This window comes from Staurois parvus, unplaced genomic scaffold (genome assembly GCF_062004578.1).
Source record: "Staurois parvus isolate SC_StPar_1 unplaced genomic scaffold, SC_StPar_1.0 ptg000826l, whole genome shotgun sequence".
NCBI lineage: Eukaryota > Metazoa > Chordata > Amphibia > Anura > Ranidae > Staurois > Staurois parvus.
In genome coordinates, this window is record NW_028318622.1 from 175,346 (window position 1) to 195,411 (window position 20,066).

Consider the following 20,066-nt stretch of genomic DNA (forward strand, 5'->3'; position numbering starts at 1 on the left):
GTATGGATGGAGGGGTACAGATAGAAGGGTATGGATGGAGTGTTATATATAGAGGGTTATCAATGGAGGGGTATGGATAGAAGGGTATGTATGGAGGAGTGTGGATGGATAGGTATGGATGGAGGGGTATGGAATTTAGGGGCATGGATGAAGGGGTATGAATGGCCTGACTACGTCATTGCCTATGCTCAGTGGTCAGTCACCCCCAACTCCATTGTGGACCCCATCATTGGACTTACCTTACAACTTTCAGATCCAGAATTTCCTTTTTCATCAATCCCGCAAGCTCCGTTCTGCTGAGGAATTCCATGACAAATACCAGATGAGTCTGTGTGAAAAGAAGAGGTAGAGGTTACATTAGACATGGAAGATTTCACGTTGTGGATTAATATACAGAAACACGCACACAAGTTCAGAAAACCAAACAGAGTAAATACGTAGGCCGCCATGGCTGGACTGTCCTGATCACAGTACTGGGTTTGTCTGGCTGTTAGGGTGATCCAGTCACTTCAGTAGTTTGGTCACCATCCTGGAAGTCTCATGTAGATCAGGAGGTCTGACGACTTCTGTCCTCCTAGCTGTAGACTCCTTCTGGATCCGACTCCAAGTTCTGAGTCCAGAGACAGCCAGACGAAGGTCAGCAGTGGCAGCCTCTCAGTAAATGGTTTCTGTAAAGAAATCCCCTACTCTGTACAGTTGACCTAAGCAACCTCCAGCTTTGTAGGTGGCGCTCTAGAGTTCTGCTCCTTCCCATACTGCTTCCCCGACTACAGCCGGAGCCCTCCGAGAGCCTGATGTGGGACACAAGTGGCGCTCCCCTCCTCCTTTCACCATTCCTCACTCATTGGCTGAAGAACTAATTGATCAGCCCAAAGACTGTCAAGAGGGAAGCTTATCCTTGTGTAAGTTCTGACTCCCAAAAAGTCACCATTTGAGTAAATATTTTGGGGCTGTGGATCAGTGTTGGGGCGCAGTACAGGAAAGAGAAGAAGAAATGGAAAATGGAAAAACTTACCTCTGTCTGGAATGATCCAAATGGATGTCAAAATATAGGGATTCCGATGGAGATGGCACATCGGATTTCGCACTATGGTAGGATCCGGATGAAAATGACGAATTGGATTTATTACTGTGGAATGATCCGGATGAAGATGAACTATTCCACGTTGCTGGGAAGTCTGAACCCTCCCTTATGGCTCTATGGTATGATCCATCCCGTATGATCATGTAGTATTCTCCGGATGAAGATGACAAATTGGATTTTGTACTGTGGAATGATCCGGATGAAGATGAGCTATTCCACGTTGCTGGGAAGTCTGAACCCTCCCTTATGGCTCTATGGTATGATCCATCCCGTATGATCATGTAGTATTCTCCGGATGAATCCGAGGTTGGGTCTTTGTTTTTACCTGGAGAGAGCAAAAAAAAATGAATTACACGTCATGCATTGATATTACACAGAATCTGTCAACATTTACTTTTCCTCTACATATGTGTGAATGTCATCCGTGTCTTGTGTCACCCGGTTCTCTTTATGGGAATTCTATCCATGGACAATGTGGGGGTTCTGGGCCCCGGGAGTCCATTCTCAGTACACGGCGTTCTCTGCCAGGACAAGTGTCAGCCATCAGAAATCCTCTCTGCCCTGAGATCCTGGTGATAAAGACCACCAATCTGCTCCATTACATAGGCAGGCTGTGCTTCCCGCTTAGTATGCTGGTGATTTACTCCCCCCTCCCCCCACAATGCAATCCCATCATTCTGCTTGTCCTAACTTATGATTGCAATATTCTATATTGGTTTTATCTCGGCGGTTGTACAACAATGGTGCTACTTGGACTGGTAATGGTCTAGAGGCTGAAATACGAAGTGCACTCACTAGAATGTTATAATTGAGTAATACAGAGTGGGGGGGGGGTGCAGGAGCAGGGGTGAGGGGTGCAGGAGCAGGGGTGGGGGGTGCAGGGGTGGGGGGTGCAAGAGCAGGGGTGGGGGGTGCAGGGGTGGGGGGTGCAGGGGTGGGGGGTGAGGGGTGCAGGAGCAGGGGTGGGGGGTGCATGGGGGGTGAGTCCTGTGGGCGGATATGTTCTGGACGCTCTATGATAAAATAGGAGGAATCTTCTTCTGCTCCTGCAGCCCCCATACAGAGCCCAGAACACGGCTGACCACATGACTACTCCCAGTGACAATGGTGGGAATGGCGGAGATGGGGGCAGCAGCACTGTCAGCCTGCCATGTGCAGTCCTTTGTTTGCCATTGGGCTGCCTGTCAGGTCTGTGCATCTCCTTCACTCCTTATACCTGTCACCTCCCACCTGATACCTGTCACCGCCCACCTGATAACTGTCACCGCCCACCTGATACATGTCACCTCCCACCTGATAACTGTCACCTCCCACCTGATACCTGTCACCTCCTACCTGATAACTGTCACCTCCCACCTGATACCTGTCACCTCCCAAATGATACCTGTCACCTCCCAACTGATAACTGTCACTGCACACCTGATACCCATCACCTCCCACCTGATACCTGTCACCTCCCACCTGATACCTGTCACCTCCCACCTGATACCTGTCACCTCCCACCTAATACCTGTCACCTCCCACCTAATACCCGTCACCTCCCACCTGATAACTATCACCTTTCACCTAATACCCGTTACATCCCAACTGATAACTGTCACCTCCCACCTAATACCCGTCACCTCCCACCTAATACCCGTCACCTCCCACCTAATACCCGTCACTTCCCACCTGATAACTGTCACCTCCCACCTGATACCCGTCACCTCCCACCTAATACCCGTCACCTCCCACCTAATACCTGTCACCTCCCACCTGATACCCGTCACCTCCCACCTAATACCCGTCACCTCCCACCTAATACCCGTCACCTCCCACCTGACATTCATTAAATCTCTCTGTTAGAATACTTACCATCAGCGTCTCTTCTGGTTTTCGTTTGACTAAAGGGCCAAATCCTGCGTGCAGCTGCTCTAACCCTGCGCCTAATTGCCCTACGCACACCGCTTTTAGGGGCGGTAACATGGGGCTGTGCGGTTGGTTGGCAGCCCTCTGCTGATGGTCCCGCCCTCTCCTGTGTTGGACCCTCTTGGTTGGTGTTCAGAGGGTCAACTTTCTTGTCTTTCTTGAATAGTCGTCTAATTGCCCCAGCCACACCCCTTTTAGGGGCGGTAACATGGAGCTGTGTGGTTGGTGGGCGGTCCTCTACCAAGGGTCCCACCCTCTCCTGTGTTGGACCCTCTTGGTTGGTGTTCAGAGGGTAAATTTTCTTGTCTTTCTTGAATATCCGTCTAATAGCCCCAGCCACACCCCTTTTGGGGGCGGTAACATGGGGCTGAGCGGTTTGCTGGTGATCCTTCATTGGGAATTCGTCTCTCTCCTGTGCTGATTGCGCTGGAATTCTGCTCAGAAAATGCTCTCTGGTTTGGTGGTTGAAGTTGAACATCGAAAGGCGAGCGATTCTGAAGAGAAACTACAATTGCTTCCTCTCTCTTCAAAGGTCAGTCACAATCTGAGGCTCCCTCACCGTGTGATGTCACACTGAGCATGTGACCTGTGATGTCACTGTGCTCTGTTGCCATGACTACCGGAAATATGCAAATGAGGCTACTTTCAAAGTGAGCATGTGACCTGTGATGTCACACTGAGCAGGAGGTTACATGACCAAGCCTGTGCTCTGTTGCCATGACAACCGGAATATGCAAATGAGGCTAATTTCAAATCTGTTGGCGGCTTTTTTTTTTTTTTTTTTTTTTTTAAATTTGAATTCCTTGGCTGTTGCTGAGAAAATAACTGACATTTTTTTTTTTAAATTTGAATTCCTTGGCTGCTGCTGCAAATCATTCTGTTTATTGTGGGGGTGTGAGGGGTGAATTCACCATACAGATCAGTTATTGGGAGGGGGAGGGGGGTCTATATCTGGTCATACAGTATATATCCTGTAGCAGCCGGTAATAGTCGTCCAATAGCAGATCGATCCTCACTGCACACGGCTCTGATCGTTGGACTGACAATCACTCCCCCATCCAGCCCTGCCCCCGACTCCTTGTATACAGACACTCAGCTTTCCTATGGGGGGGGGGGGGATCATAGTGTTTATATCTTACTATATACAGAACACAAAGACTGAATTAAACATTTCCCTTTTTACTCTGAAATATATGAAGTCGATGGATAAACCAATCATTTCTCTCCGTAGATTTCCTGTATTCTGAACGTCTCTGGGGAAGAAATAACGGAACACCGAGTGGAAGTTCTGAGATTTACAAGAAATCGCCTCCCCTGACGTCCTGGTAAGAAGAACATCTCAAATAAAAACGGGGCGAGGGGGGGGGAGGGTAGTGGGAACACCCCCAAAATGAAGGTGTGCCCCCCGGGGTGACGTCTCATATTTTGATAATCAGGAACCCGGTTGGTATTGAGGGGATAAAAAATACAGGAAAGTGTCCTTAGACTTGTTATAGACGTCCAGTGAAGCCGAGTGCAAGTTCCCTGCAGGAATAGAGTGCACTGCGCTGAAACTGCATTATGTGCAATGGCTGGATGTCCTGTATATTCCCCGAACACCAGGAAATCCTGCAAAACAATCCCATCATTTCTGGGGGTCAGAGGACTCTTCCACCCCCCTCCCCCACCACTGTGATTGCTTCTTCCCCACTGCGGCCTAATGGATTTAATGAATGGATGAAACCATCTACTGGGGGGGGGGGCAGCGCTGTGTATATACAGAGATCCCCCCACATTACACCCCGTGTACCCCAACCGTCTACTATAGGGGGTGACAGTACAGAGCTGTGTATATACAGAGATTTCCCCCACATTACTCCCTGTGTACCCCAACCGTCTACTATAGGGGGTGACAGTACAGAGCTGTGTATATTCAGAGATCCCCCCACATTACTCCCCGTGTACCCCAACCTTCTACTATAGGGGGTGACAGTACAGAGCTGTGTATATACAGAGATCCCCCCACATTGCTCCCCGTGTACCCCAACCGTCTACTATAGGGGGTGACAGTACAGAGCTGTGTATATACAGAGATCCCCCCACATTACTCCCTGTGTACCCCAACCGTCTACTATAGGGGGTGACAGTACAGAGCTGTGTATATACAGAGATCCCCCCACATTGCTCCCCGTGTACCCCAACCGTCTACTATGGGGGGTGATAGTACAGAGCTGTGTATATACAGAGATCCCCCCACATTACTCCCTGTGTACCCCAACCGTCTACTATAGGGGGTGACAGTACAGAGCTGTGTATATACAGAGATCCCCCCACATTACTCCCTGTGTACCCCAACCGTCTACTATAGGGGGTGACAGTACAGAGCTCTGTATATACAGAGATCCCCCCACATTACTCCCTGTGTACCCCAACCGTCTACTATAGGGGGTGATAGCACAGCGCCATGTATATCCTGCTTTGAAGCCATCACAGCTGACAGCCAATCACAGACAGCGGAAGCATTTCATTTACACACGCCTTGTTTTCACGTGATTGGTTTGCAGCTTTGGTTGCTCAGGTGGGTTGAGATTTGTGTTTTTAACTCATCCCTCCTGACAACCCGGGAGTCACCTTGGAGGATTTCCTCCATACCCCATACCAGCGTCCTGATCACCCCCATACCCCATACCAGCATCCTGATCACCCCCATACCCCATACCAGCGTCCTGATCACCCCCATACCCCATACCAGCGTCCTGATCACCTCCATACCCCATACCAGCGTCCTGATCACCCCCATACCCCATACCAGCGTCCTGATCACCCCCATACCCCATACCAGCGTCCTGATCACCCCCATACCCCATACCAGCGTCCTGATCACCCCCATACCCCATACCAGCGTCCTGATCACCACCATACCCCATACCAGCATCCTGATCACCCCCATACCCCATACCAGCCTCCTGATCACCTCCATACCCCATACCAGCATCCTGATCACCTCCATACCCCATACCAGCGTCCTGATCACCACCATACCCCATACCAGCGTCCTGATCACCTCCATACCCCATACCAGCCTCCTGATCACCTCCATACCCCATACCAGCCTCTTGATCACCTCCATACCCCATACCTGCGTCCTGATCACCGCCATACCCCATACCAGCGTCCTGATCACCTCCATACCCCATACCAGCGTCCTGATCACCTCCATACCCCATACCAGCGTCCTGATCACCTCCATACCCCATACCAGCGTCCTGATCACCTCCATACCCCATACCAGCATCCTGATCACCACCATACCCCATACCAGCGTCCTGATCACCGCCATACCCCATACCAGCGTCCTGATCACCTCCATACCCCATACCAGCGTCCTGATCACCTCCATACCCCATACCAGCATCCTGATCACCGCCATACCCCATACCAGCGTCCTGATCACCTCCATACCCGCGTCCTGATCACCTCCATACCCCATACCAGCATCCTGATCACCTCCATTCCCCATACCAGCGTCCTGATCACCACCATACCCCATACCAGCGTCCTGATCACCTCCATACCCCATACCAGCATCCTGATCACCGCCATACCCCATACCAGCGTCCTGATCACCTCCATACCCGCGTCCTGATCACCTCCATACCCCATACCAGCATCCTGATCACCTCCATTCCCCATACCAGCGTCCTGATCACCACCATACCCCATACCAGCGTCCTGATCACCTCCATACCCCATACCAGCGTCCTGATCACCTCCATACCCCATACCAGCATCCTGATCACCTCCATTCCCCATACCAGCGTCCTGATCTCCCCCATACCCCATACCAGCGTCCTGATCTCCCCCATACCCCATACCAGCATCCCGTTCACCACAATACAGAGATCCCCCCACATTACTCCCCGTGTACCCCAACCTTCTACTATAGGGGGTGACAGTACAGAGCTGTGTATATACAGAGATCGCCCCACATTACTCCCTGTGTACCCCAACCGTCTACTATAGGGGGTGATAGCACAGTGCCATGTTTATCCTGCTTTGAAGCCATCACAGCTGACAGCCAATCACAGACAGCGGAAGCATTTCATGTACACACGCCTTGTTTTCACGTGATTGGTTTGCAGCTTTGGTTGCTCAGGTGAGTTGAGATTTGTGTTTTTAACTCATCCCTCCTGACAAACCGGGAGTCACCTTGGAGGATTTCCTCCATACCCCATACCAGCGTCCTGATCACCCCCATACCCCATACCAGCGTCCTGATCACCCCCATACCCCATACCAGCGTCCTGATCACCCCCATACCCCATACCAGCGTCCTGATCACCCCCATACCCCATACCAGCGTCCTGATCACCACCATACCCCAAACCAGCGTCCTGATCACCGCCATACCCCATACCAGCGTCCTGATCACCCCCATACCCCATACCAGCGTCCTGATCACCTCCATACCCCATACCAGCCTCCTGATCACCTCCATACCCCATACCAGCGTCCTGATCACCACCATACCCCATACCAGCCTCCTGATCACCTCCATACCCCATACCTGCGTCCTGATCACCGCCATACCCCATACCAGCGTCCTGATCACCTCCATACCCCATACCAGCGTCCTGATCACCTCCATACCCCATACCAGCGTCCTGATCACCTCCATACCCCATACCAGCATCCTGATCACCTCCATACACCATACCAGCGTCCTGATCACCGCCATACCCCATACCAGCGTCCTGATCACCGCCATACCCCATACCAGCGTCCTGATCACCACCATACCCCATACCAGCATCCTGATCACCGCCATACCCCATACCAGCGTCCTGATCACCTCCATACCCCATACCAGCGTCCTGATCACCGCCATACCCCATACCAGCGTCCTGATCACCTCCATACCCCATACCAGCGTCCTGATCACCTCCATACCCCATACCAGCGTCCTTATCACCTCCATACCCCATACCAGCATCCTGATCACCTCCATACCCCATACCAGCGTCCTGATCACCTCCATACCCCATACCAGCGTCCTGATCACCGCCATACCCCATACCAGCGTCCTGATCACCCCCATACCCCATACCAGCGTCCTGATCACCCCCATACCCCATACCAGCGTCCTGATCACCGCCATACCCCATACCAGCGTCCTGATCACCCCCATACCCCATACCAGCGTCCTGATCACCTCCATACCCCATACCAGCATCCTGATCACCGCCATACCCCATACCAGCGTCCTGATCACCCCCATACCCCATACCAGCATCCTGATCACCTCCATACCCCATACCAGCGTCCTGATCACCACCATACCCCATACCAGCCTCCTGATCACCTCCATACCCCATACCAGCGTCCTGATCACCTCCAAACCCCATACCAGCATCATGATCACCGCCATACCCCATACCAGCGTCCTGATCACCCCCATACCCCATACCAGCATCCTGATCACCTCCATACCCCATACCAGCGTCCTGATCACCACCATACCCCATACCAGCCTCCTGATCACCTCCATACCCCATACCTGCGTCCTGATCACCGCCATACCCCATACCAGCGTCCTGATCACCTCCATACCCCATACCAGCGTCCTGATCACCTCCATACCCCATACCAGCATCCTGATCACCTCCATACACCATACCAGCGTCCTAATCACCGCCATACCCCATACCAGCGTCCTGATCACCGCCATACCCCATACCAGCGTCCTGATCACCTCCATACCCCATACCAGCGTCCTGATCACCTCCATACCCCATACCAGCGTCCTTATCACCTCCATACCCCATACCAGCATCCTGATCACCTCCATACCCCATACCAGCGTCCTGATCACCTCCATACACCATACCAGCGTCCTGATCACCGCCATACCCCATACCAGCGTCCTGGTCACCTCCATACCCCATACCAGCGTCCTGATCACCTCCATACCCCATACCAGCGTCCTGATCACCTCCATACCCCATACCAGCGTCCTGATCACCGCCATACCCCATACCAGCGTCCTGATCACCGCCATACCCCATACCAGCATCCCGATCACCTCCATACCCCATACCTGCGTCCTGATCACCGCCATACCCCATACCAGCGTCCCGATCACCTCCATACCCCATACCAGCGTCCTGATCACCACCATACCCCATACCAGCCTCCTGATCACCTCCATACCCCATACCAGCGTCCTGATCACCACCATACCCCATACCAGCCTCCTGATCACCTCCATACCCCATACCTGCGTCCTGATCACCTCCATACCCCATACCTGCGTCCTGATCACCGCCATACCCCATACCAGCGTCCTGATCACCTCCATACCCCATACCAGCGTCCTGATCACCTCCATACCCCATACCAGCATCCTGATCACCTCCATACACCATACCAGCGTCCTGATCACCGCCATACCCCATACCAGCGTCCTGATCACCGCCATACACCATACCAGCATCCTGATCACCACCATACCCCATAGCAGCGTCCTGATCACCTCCATACCCCATACCAGCGTCCTGATCACCTCCATACCCCATACCAGCGTCCTGATCACCTCCATACCCCATACCAGCGTCCTGATCACCCCCATACCCCATACCAGCATCCTGATCACCGCCATACCCCATACCAGCGTCCTGATCACCACCATACCCCATACCAGCCTCCTGATCACCTCCATACCCCATACCAGCGTCCTGATCACCACCATACCCCATACCAGCCTCCTGATCATCTCCATACCCCATACCTGCGTCCTGATCACCTCCATACCCCATACCTGCGTCCTGATCACCGCCATACCCCATACCAGCGTCCTGATCACCTCCATACCCCATACCAGCGTCCTGATCACCGCCATACCCCATACCAGCGTCCTGATCACCACCATACCCCATACCAGCCTCCTGATCATCTCCATACCCCATACCTGCGTCCTGATCACCTCCATACCCCATACCTGCGTCCTGATCACCGCCATACCCCATACCAGCGTCCTGATCACCTCCATACCCCATACCAGCGTCCTGATCACCACCATACCCCATACCAGCATCCTGATCACCTCCATACACCATACCAGCGTCCTGATCACCGCCATACACCATACCAGCATCCTGATCACCTCCATACCCCATACCAGCGTCCTGATCACCTCCATTCCCCATACCAGCGTCCTGATCTCCCCCATACCCCATACCAGCATCCTGATCTCCCCCATACCCCATACCAGCATCCCGTTCACCACAATACGGTGCCTAGGGGCAATGATTGGTGACATAGGGGTGCTGAGAGATGACAGGGACGATAAGAAGTGACATAAGGGCGAGGAGAGGAGACATAGGTGTGATGACATTTGGCATTGGGGTGATGAGAGGTGACATTGAGGTGATGAGAGGTGACATAGGGGCGATGAAAGGTTACGTAGGGGTGATGAGAGATGACATAGAGGTGATGAGAGGTGACATAGGGGCGATGAGAGGTGACATAGGGGCGATGAGAGGTGACATAGGGGCGATGAGGGGTGACATAGGGGCGATGAGAGGTGACATAGGGGCGATGAGAGGTGACATAGGGGTGATGACAGGTGACATAGGGGCTATGAGGGGTGACATAGGGGCGATGAGAGGTGACATAGGGGCGATGAGAGGTGACTTAGGGGCGATGAGAGGTTACATAGGGGCTATGAGAGGTGACATTAGGGCGATGAGAGGTAACATAGGGGCTATGAGAGGTGACATAGGGGCGATGAAAGGTGACATAGGGGCGATGAGAGCCGATATAGGGGCGATGAGAGGTGACATAGGGGCGATGAGAGGTGACATTGAGCTGATGAGAGGTGACATAGGGGCGATGAAAGGTTACGTAGGGGTGATGAGAGATGACATAGGGGCGATGTGGGGTGACATAGAGGTGATGAGAGGTGACACATGGGTGATGAGAGGTGAATTGGGGGCAATGTGGCATAGGGGTGATGAAGGGTGACATAGGGGTGATGAAGGGTGACATAGGGGCGATGAGAGGTGACATAGGGGTGATGAGAGGTGACATAAGGGAGATGAGAGGTGACATAGGGGCGATGAAAGGTGACATAGGGGCGATGAGAGCTGATATAGGGGCGATGAGAGGTGACATAGGGGCGATGAGGGGTGACATACGGGCAATGAGGGGTGACATACGGGCAATGAAGGATGACATAGAGGCGATGAGAGGTGACATAGGGGTCATGAGAGGTGACATAGGGGCGATGACAGGTGACATAGGGGAGATGAGAAGTGATTTAGGGGCGATGAGAGGTGACATACGGGCGATGAGAGGTGACATACGGGCGATGAGAGGTGACATAGGGGCGATGAGAGTTGACATAGGGGTCATGAGAGGTGACATAGGGGCGATGAGAAGTGATTTAGGGGCGATGAGAGGTGACATTGGGGTCAAGAGAGGTGACATACGGGCGATGAATGATGAGATAGGGGTGATGAGAGGTGACATAGGGGCGATGAGAGGTGACATAGGGGCGATGAGAGGTGACATAGGGGTCATGAGAGGTGTCATATGGGCGATGAGAGGTGACATGGGGGCAATGTGGCATAGGGGTGATGAAGGGTGACAGGGGTGATGAAGGGTGACATAGGGGCGATGAGAGGTGACATAGGGGCGATGAGAGGTGACATAGGGGTCATGAGAGGTGACATAGGGGCGATGAGAGGTGACATAGGGGTCATGAGAGGTGATATAGGGGTGATGAGAGGTGACATAGGGGCGATGAAAGATGACATAGGGGCGATGAGAGCTGATATAGGGGCGATGAGAGCTGACATAGGGGCGATGAGGGGTGACATACGGGCGATGAGGGGTGACATACGGGCGATAAAGGATGACATAGAGACGATGAGAGGTGACATAGGGGTGATGAGAGGTGACATACGGGCGATGAGAGATGACATAGGGGCGATGAGATTTGACATAGGGGCGATGACAGGTGATTTAGGGGCGATGAGAGGTTACATACGGGCGATGAGAGGTGACATAGGGGCGATGAAAGGTGACATAGGGGCGATGAGAGGTTACATAGGGGCGATGAGAGGTGACATAGGGGTCATGAGAGGTGACATAGGGGCGATGACAGGTGACATAGGGGAGATGAGAAGTGATTTAGGGGCGATGATAGGTGACATACGGGCGATGAGAGGTGACATACGGGCGATGAGAGGTGACATAGGGGTCATGAGAGGTGACATAGGGGTCATGAGAGGTGACATAGGGGCGATGAGAGGTAACATAGGGGTCATGAGAGGTGACATTGGGGTCATGAGAGGTGACATAGGGGTCATGAGAGGTGACATAGGGGCGATGAGAGGTGACATAGGGGCGATGAGAGGTGACATAGGGGTCATGAGAGGTGTCATATGGGCGATGAGAGGTGACATGGGGGCAATGTGGCATAGGGGTGATGAAGGGTGACAGGGGTGATGAAGGGTGACATAGGGGCGATGAGAGGTGACATAGGGGCGATGAGAGGTGACATAGGGGTCATGAGAGGTGACATAGGGGCGATGAGAGGTGACATAGGGGTCATGAGAGGTGATATAGGGGTGATGAGAGGTGACATAGGGGCGATGAAAGATGACATAGGGGCGATGAGAGCTGATATAGGGGCGATGAGAGCTGACATAGGGGCGATGAGGGGTGACATACGGGCGATGAGGGGTGACATACGGGCGATGAAGGATGACATAGAGACGATGAGAGGTGACATAGGGGTGATGAGAGGTGACATACGGGCGATGAGAGATGACATAGGGGCGATGAGATTTGACATAGGGGCGATGACAGGTGATTTAGGGGCGATGAGAGGTTACATACGGGCGATGAGAGGTGACATAGGGGCGATGAAAGGTGACATAGGGGCGATGAGAGGTTACATAGGGGCGATGAGAGGTGACATAGGGGTCATGAGAGGTGACATAGGGGCGATGACAGGTGACATAGGGGAGATGAGAAGTGATTTAGGGGCGATGATAGGTGACATACGGGCGATGAGAGGTGACATACGGGCGATGAGAGGTGACATAGGGGTCATGAGAGGTGACATAGGGGTCATGAGAGGTGACATAGGGGCGATGAGAGGTAACATAGGGGTCATGAGAGGTGACATTGGGGTCAAGAGAGGTGACATACGGGCGATGAATGATGAGATAGGGGCGATGAGAGGTGACATAAGGGCGATGAGAGGTGACATAGGGGCGATGAGAGGTGACATAGGGGCGATGAGAGGTGACATACGGGCGATGAGAGGTGACATACGGGCGATGAGAGGTGACATTCGGGCGATGAGAGGTGACATAGGGGTCATGAGAGGTGACATAGGGGTCATGAGAGGTGACATAGGGGCGATGAGAGGTAACATAGGGGTCATGAGAGGTGACATTGGGGTCAAGAGAGGTGACATACGGGCGATGAATGATGAGATAGGGGCGATGAGAGGTGACATAAGGGCGATGAGAGGTGACATAGGGGCGATGAGAGGTGACATAGGGGCGATGAGAGATATCATAGGGGCGATGAGAGGTGACATAGGGGCGATGAGAGGTGACATAGGGGTCATGAGAGGTGTCATATGGGCGATGAGAGCTGATATAGGGGCGATGGGAGGTGACATAGGGGTGATATGGGGTGACATAGGGGCGATGAGAGGTGACTTAGGGGCGATGAGGGGTGACATAGGGGCGATGAGAGGCGACATAAGGGTGATGAGAGGTGACATAGGGGCGATGAGAGGTAACATAGGGGCGATGAGAAGTGATTTAGGGGCGATAAGAGGTGACATTGGGGTCAAGAGAGGTGACATACGGGCGATGAATGATGAGATAGGGGCGATGAGAGGTGACATAAGGGCGATGAGAGGTGACATAGGGGCGATGAGAGGTGACATAGGGGCGATGAGAGATATCATAGGGGCGATGAGAGGTGACATAGGGGCGATGAGAGGTGACATAGGGGTCATGAGAGGTGTCATATGGGCGATGAGAGCTGATATAGGGGCGATGGGAGGTGACATAGGGGTGATGAGGGGTGACATAGGGGCGATGAGAGGTGACTTAGGGGCGATGAGAGGTGACATAAGGGTGATGAGAGGTGACATAGGGGCGATGAGAGGAAACATAGGGGCGATGAGAGGTAACATAGGGGCGATGAGAGGTGACATAGGGGTCCTGAGAGGTGACATAGGGGCGATGAGAGGTGACATAGGGGTGAAGAAAGGTTACATAGGGGTGATGAGTGGTGACAGGGGCGATGAGAGGTGACATAGGGGCGATGAGAGGTGACATAGGGGTCATGAGAGGTGACATAGGGGCGATGAGAGGTGACATAGGGGCGATGAGAGGTGACATAGGGGCGATGAGAGGTGACATAGGAGCGATGAGAGGTGACATAGGGGCGATGAGATGTAACATAGGGGTGATGGGAGGTGACATAGGGCGATGAGAGGTGACATAGGGCGATGAGAGGTGACATAGGGGCGATGAGAGGTGACATAGGGGCGATGAGAGGTGACATAGGGGCGATGAGAGGTTACATTGGGGCGATGAGAGGTGACATAGAGGTCATGAGAGGTGACCTAGGGGTGATGAGAGGTGACATAGGGGCGATGAGAGGTGACATAAAGGTCATGAGAGGTGACATAGGGGCGATGAGAGGTGAAATAGGGGTCATGAGAGGTGATATAGGGGCGATGAGAGGTGACATATGGGTCCTGAGAGGTGACATAGGGGCGATGAGAGGTGACATAGGGGTGAAGAAAGGTTACATAGGGGTGATGAGTGGTGACAGGGGCGATGAGAGGTGATATAGGGGTCATGAGAGATGACATATGGGTCCTGAGAGGTGACATAGGGGCGATGAGAGGTGACATAGGGGTGAAGAAAGGTTACATAGGGGTGATGAGTGGTGACAGGGGCGATGAGAGGTGACATAGGGGTGATGAGAGGTGATATAGGGGCGATGAGAGGTGACATAGGGGTCATGAGAGGTGACATAGGGGCGATGAGAGGTGACATAAAGGCGATGAGAGGTGACATAGGGGCGATGAGAGGTGACATAGGGGCGATGAGATGTAACATAGGGGTGATGAGAGGTGTCATAGGGCGATGGGAGGTGACATAGGGGTCATGAGAGGTGACATAGGGGTGATGACAGGTGACATAGGGGCGATGAGAGGTGACATAAAGGCGATGAGAGGTGACATAGGGGCGATGAGAGGTGACATAGGGGCAATGAGAGGTGACATAGGGGCGATGAGAAGTGAAATAGGGGTGAAGAAGGGTTACATACGGCCGATGAGAGATGACATAGGGGTGATGAGAGATGACATAGGGGTGATGAATGGTGACATAGGGGTGATGAGAGGTGACATAGGGGCGAGGAGAGGTGACATAGGGGTCATGAGAGGTGACATAGGGGCGATGAGAGGTGACATAGGGGCGATGAGAGGTGACATAAAGGCGATGAGAGGTGACATAGGGGCGATGAGAGGTGACATAGGGGCGATGAGAGGTGACATAGGGGTGAAGAAGGGTTACATAGGGCCGATGAGTGGTGACATAGGGGCGATGAGAGGTGACATAGGGGCGATGATTGGTGACATAGGGGTCATGAGAGGTGACATAGGGGCGATGAGAGGTGACATAGGGGCGATGAGAGGTGACATAAAGGCGATGAGAGGTGACATAGGGGCGATGAGAGGTGACATAGGGGCGATGAGAGGTGACATAGGGGCGATGAGAGGTGACATAGGGGTGAAGAAGGGTTACATAGGGCCGATGAGTGGTGACATAGGGGTGATGAGAGATGACATAGGGGTGATGAGTGGTGACATAGGGGTGATGAGAGGTGACATAGGGGTGATGAGAGGTGACATAGGGGCTATGAGAGGTGACAGGGGCGATGAGAGGTGACATAAGGGCGGAGAGGTGACATAGGGGTCATGAGAGGTGACATAGGGGCGATGAGAGGTGACATAGGGGCTATGAGAGGTGACATAAGGGCGGAGAGGTGACATAGGGGTCATGAGAGGTGACATAGGGGTCATGAGAGGTGACATAGGGGTCATGAGAGGTGACTTAGGGGCGATGAGAGGTGACATAGGGGCGATGAGAGGTGACATAGGGGCGATCAGAGATGACATAAGGGTGATGAGAGGTGACATAGGAGTGATGAGAGGTGACATAGGGGCGATCAGAGATGACATAAGGGTGATGAGAGGTGACATAGGGGCGATTAGAGGTGACATAGGGGCGATGAGAGGTGACATTGGGGTGATTAGAGGTGACATAGGGGCGATCAGAGATGACATAGGGGCGATTAGAGGTGACATAGGGGCGATGAGAGGTGACATTGGGGTCATGAGAGGTGACTTAAGGGCGGAGAGGTGACATAGGAGTCAAGGGGTAATGAGAGATGACATATGGGTCCTGAGAGGTGACATAGGGGCGATGAGAGGTGACATAGGGGCAATGAGAGGTGACATAGGTGTGATGAGAGGTGACATAGGGGCGATGAGAGGTCACATAGGGGTCATGAGAGGGGAAATAGGGGCGATGAGAGGTGACATAGGGGCGATGAGAGGTGACATAGGGGCGATGAGAGGTGACATAGGGGCGATGAGAGGTGACATAGGGGCGATGAGAGGTGACATAGGGGCGATGAGAGGTGACATAGGGGCGATGAGAGGTGACATAGGGGCGATGAGAGGTGACATAGGGGCGATGACAGGTGACATAGGGGCGATGAGAGGTGACATAGGGGCGATGAGAGGTGACATAGGGGCGATGAGAGGTGACATAGGGGCGATGAGAGGTGACATAGGGGTCATGAGAGATGACATATGGATCCTGAGAGGTGACATAGGGGTCATGAGAGGTGAGAAAGGGGCGATAAGAGGTGACATACGGGTGATGAGGGGTGACATAGCTGTGATGAGAGGTGACATAGGGGTGATGAGAGGTGACATAGGGGCGATGAGAGGTGACATAGGGGTGAAGAAAGGTTAGTTAGGGGCGATGAGAGGTGAGATAGGGGCGATGAGAGGTGACATAGGGGCGATGAGAGGTGACATAGGGGTCATGAGAGGTGACATAGGGGTGATGAGAGGTGACATAGGGGCGATGAGAGGTGACATAGGGGTCATGAGAGGTGACATAGGGGCGATGAGAGGTGACATAGGGGTGAAGAAGGGCTACATAGGGCCGATGAGTGGTGACATAGGGGTGATGAGTGGTGACATAGGGGTGATGAGTGGTGACATAGGGGTGATGAGTGGTGACATAGGGGTGATGAGAGGTGACATAGGGGTGATGAGAGGTGACATAGGGGCGATGAGAGGTGACATAGGGTGATGAGAGGTGACATAGGGGTGATGAGAGGTGACAGGGGCGGAGAGGTGACATAGGGGTCATGAGAGGTGACATAGGGGTCCTGAGAGGTGACATATGGGCGATGAGAGGTTTCATAGGGGCGATGAGAGGTTACAGAGGGTCGATGAGAGGTGACATAAGGGCGATGAGAGGTGACATGGGGCGATGAGAGATGACATAGGGGTGATGAGAGGTGACATAGGGGTGATGAGAGGTGACATAGGGGTCATGAGAGGTGATATAGGGGCGATGAGAGGTGACATAGGGGTCATGAGAGGTGACATAGGGGCGATGAGAGGTGACTTAAGGGAGGAGAGGTGACATAGGGGTCATGAGAGATGACATAGGGGCGATGGGAGGTGACATAGGGGTGAAGAAAGGTTACATAGGGGTGATGAGTGGTGACATAGGGGTGATGAGAGGTGAGATAGGGGTGATGAGAGGTGACATAGGGGCGATGAGAGGTGACATAGGGGTGATGAGAGGTGACATAGGGGCGATGAGAGGTGACATAGGGGCGATGAGAGGTGAGATAGGGGCGATGAGAGGTTTCATAGGGGTGAAGAAAGGTTACATATGGCCGATGAGTGGTGACATTGGGGTGATGAGAGATGACATAGGGGTGATGAGTGGTGACATAGGGGTGATGAGAGGTGACATAGGGGCGGAGAGGTGACATAGGGGTCATGAGAGGTGACATAGGGGCCATGAGAGGTGACATAGGGGCGATGAGAGGTGACATAGGGGTGAAGAAGGGCTACATAGGGCCGATGAGTGGTGACATAGGGGTCATGAGAGGTGACATAGGGGCGATGAGAGGTGACATAGGGGCGATCAGAGATGACATAGGGGTGATGAGTGGTGACATAATGGTCATGAGAGGTGACATAATGGTCATGAGAGGTGACATAGGGGCGATGAGTGATGAGATAGGAGCGATTAGAGGTGACATAGGGGTGATGAGAGGTGACATTGGGGTCATTAGAGGTGACTTAAGGGCGGAGAGGTGACATAGGGGTCATGAGAGATGACATATAGGTCCTGAGTGGTGACATAGGGGCGATGAGAGGTCACATAGGTGCGATGAGAGGTGACATAGGGGTGATGAGAGATGACATAGGGGCGATGAGAGGTGACATAGGGGTGATGAGAGATGACATAGGGGCTATGAGAGGTGACATAGGTGTCATGAGAGATGACATATGGGTCCTGAGAGGTGACATATGTGTGATGAGAGGTGACATAGGGGCGATGAGAGGTGACATAGGGGCGATGAGAGGTGACATAGGGGTGATGAGAGGTGACATATGTGCGATGAGAGGTGACATAGGGGCGAAGAGAGGTGACATAGGGGCGATGAGTGGTGACTTAGGGGTCATGAGAGGTGACATAGGGGCGATGAGAGGTGACATAGGGGCGATGAGAGGTGACATAGGGGTCATGAGAGGTGACATAGGGGTCCTGAGAGGTGACATAGGGGCGATGAGAGGTGACATAGGGGTGAAGAAAGGTTACATAGGGGTGATCAGTGGTGACATAGGGGTGATGAGAGGTGATATAGGGGCGATGAGAGGTGACATAGGGGTCATGAGAGGTGACATAGGGGCGATGAGAGGTGACATAAAGGCGATGAGAGGTGACATAGGGGCGATGAGAGGTGACATAGGGGCGATGAGATGTAACATAGGGGTGATGAGAGGTGTCATAGGGCGATGGGAGGTGACATAGGGGTCATGAGAGGTGACATAGGTCGATGAGAGATGACATAGGGGCGATGAGAGGTGACATAGGGGCGATGAGAGGTGACATAGGGGTGATGAGAGGTGACATAGGGGCGATGAGAGGTGACATAGGGGCGATGAGAGGTGACATAGGGGCGATGAGCGGTGACATAGGGGTCATGAGAGGTGACATACGGGCGATTAGCGGTGACATAGGGGCGATGAGAGGTGAGATAGGGGTGAAGAAGGGTTACATACGGCCGATGAGAGATGACATAGGGGTGATGAGAGATGACATAGGGGTGATGAATGGTGACATAGGGGTGATGAGTGGTGACATAGGGGTGATGAGAGATGACATAGGGGCGAGGAGAGGTGACATAGGGGCGATGATTGGTGACATAGGGGTCATGAGAGGTGACATAGGGGCGATGAGAGGTGACATAGGGGCGATGAGAGGTGACATAAAGGCGATGAGAGGTGACATAGGGGCGATGAGAGGTGACATAGGGGCGATGAGAGGTGACATAGGGGTGAAGAAGTGCTACATAGGGCCGATGAGAGGTGACATAGGGGCGATGAGAGGTGACATAGGGGTCATGAGAGATGACATAGGGGCAATGAGAGGTGACATAGGGGTGAAGAAAGGTTACATAGGGGCGATGAGAGGTGACATAGGGGTGATGAGAGGTGACATAGGGGCGATGAGTGGTGACATAGGGGTGATGAGAGGTAACATAGGGGCAATGAGAGGTGAGAGAGGGGCGATGAGAGGTGACTTAGGGGCGGAGAGGTGACATAGGGGTCATGAGAGGTGACATTTGGGCGATGAGAGGTGACATAGGGGCGATGAGAGGTGATATAGGGGCGATGAGAGGTCACATAGGTGCGATGAGAGGTGACATAGGGGGCGATGAGTGG

At 53.0% G+C, this 20,066-nt stretch overlaps 1 protein-coding gene across 7 annotated transcripts in view; it reads left to right on the plus strand.

Annotated features, from left to right (window-relative positions):
- Nucleotides 1–20,066, plus strand: part of LOC149443916 (uncharacterized) — a 443,717-nt gene that overhangs the window by 14,167 nt on the left and 409,484 nt on the right. For all 7 annotated transcript variants that reach the window (XR_016306587.1, XR_016306588.1, XR_016306589.1 and 4 more), the window contains exon 2: nt 4,224–4,317. The gene's annotated coding sequence lies outside the window, so the exon portion shown is untranslated. The remainder of the gene's footprint in view (nt 1–4,223; nt 4,318–20,066) is intronic.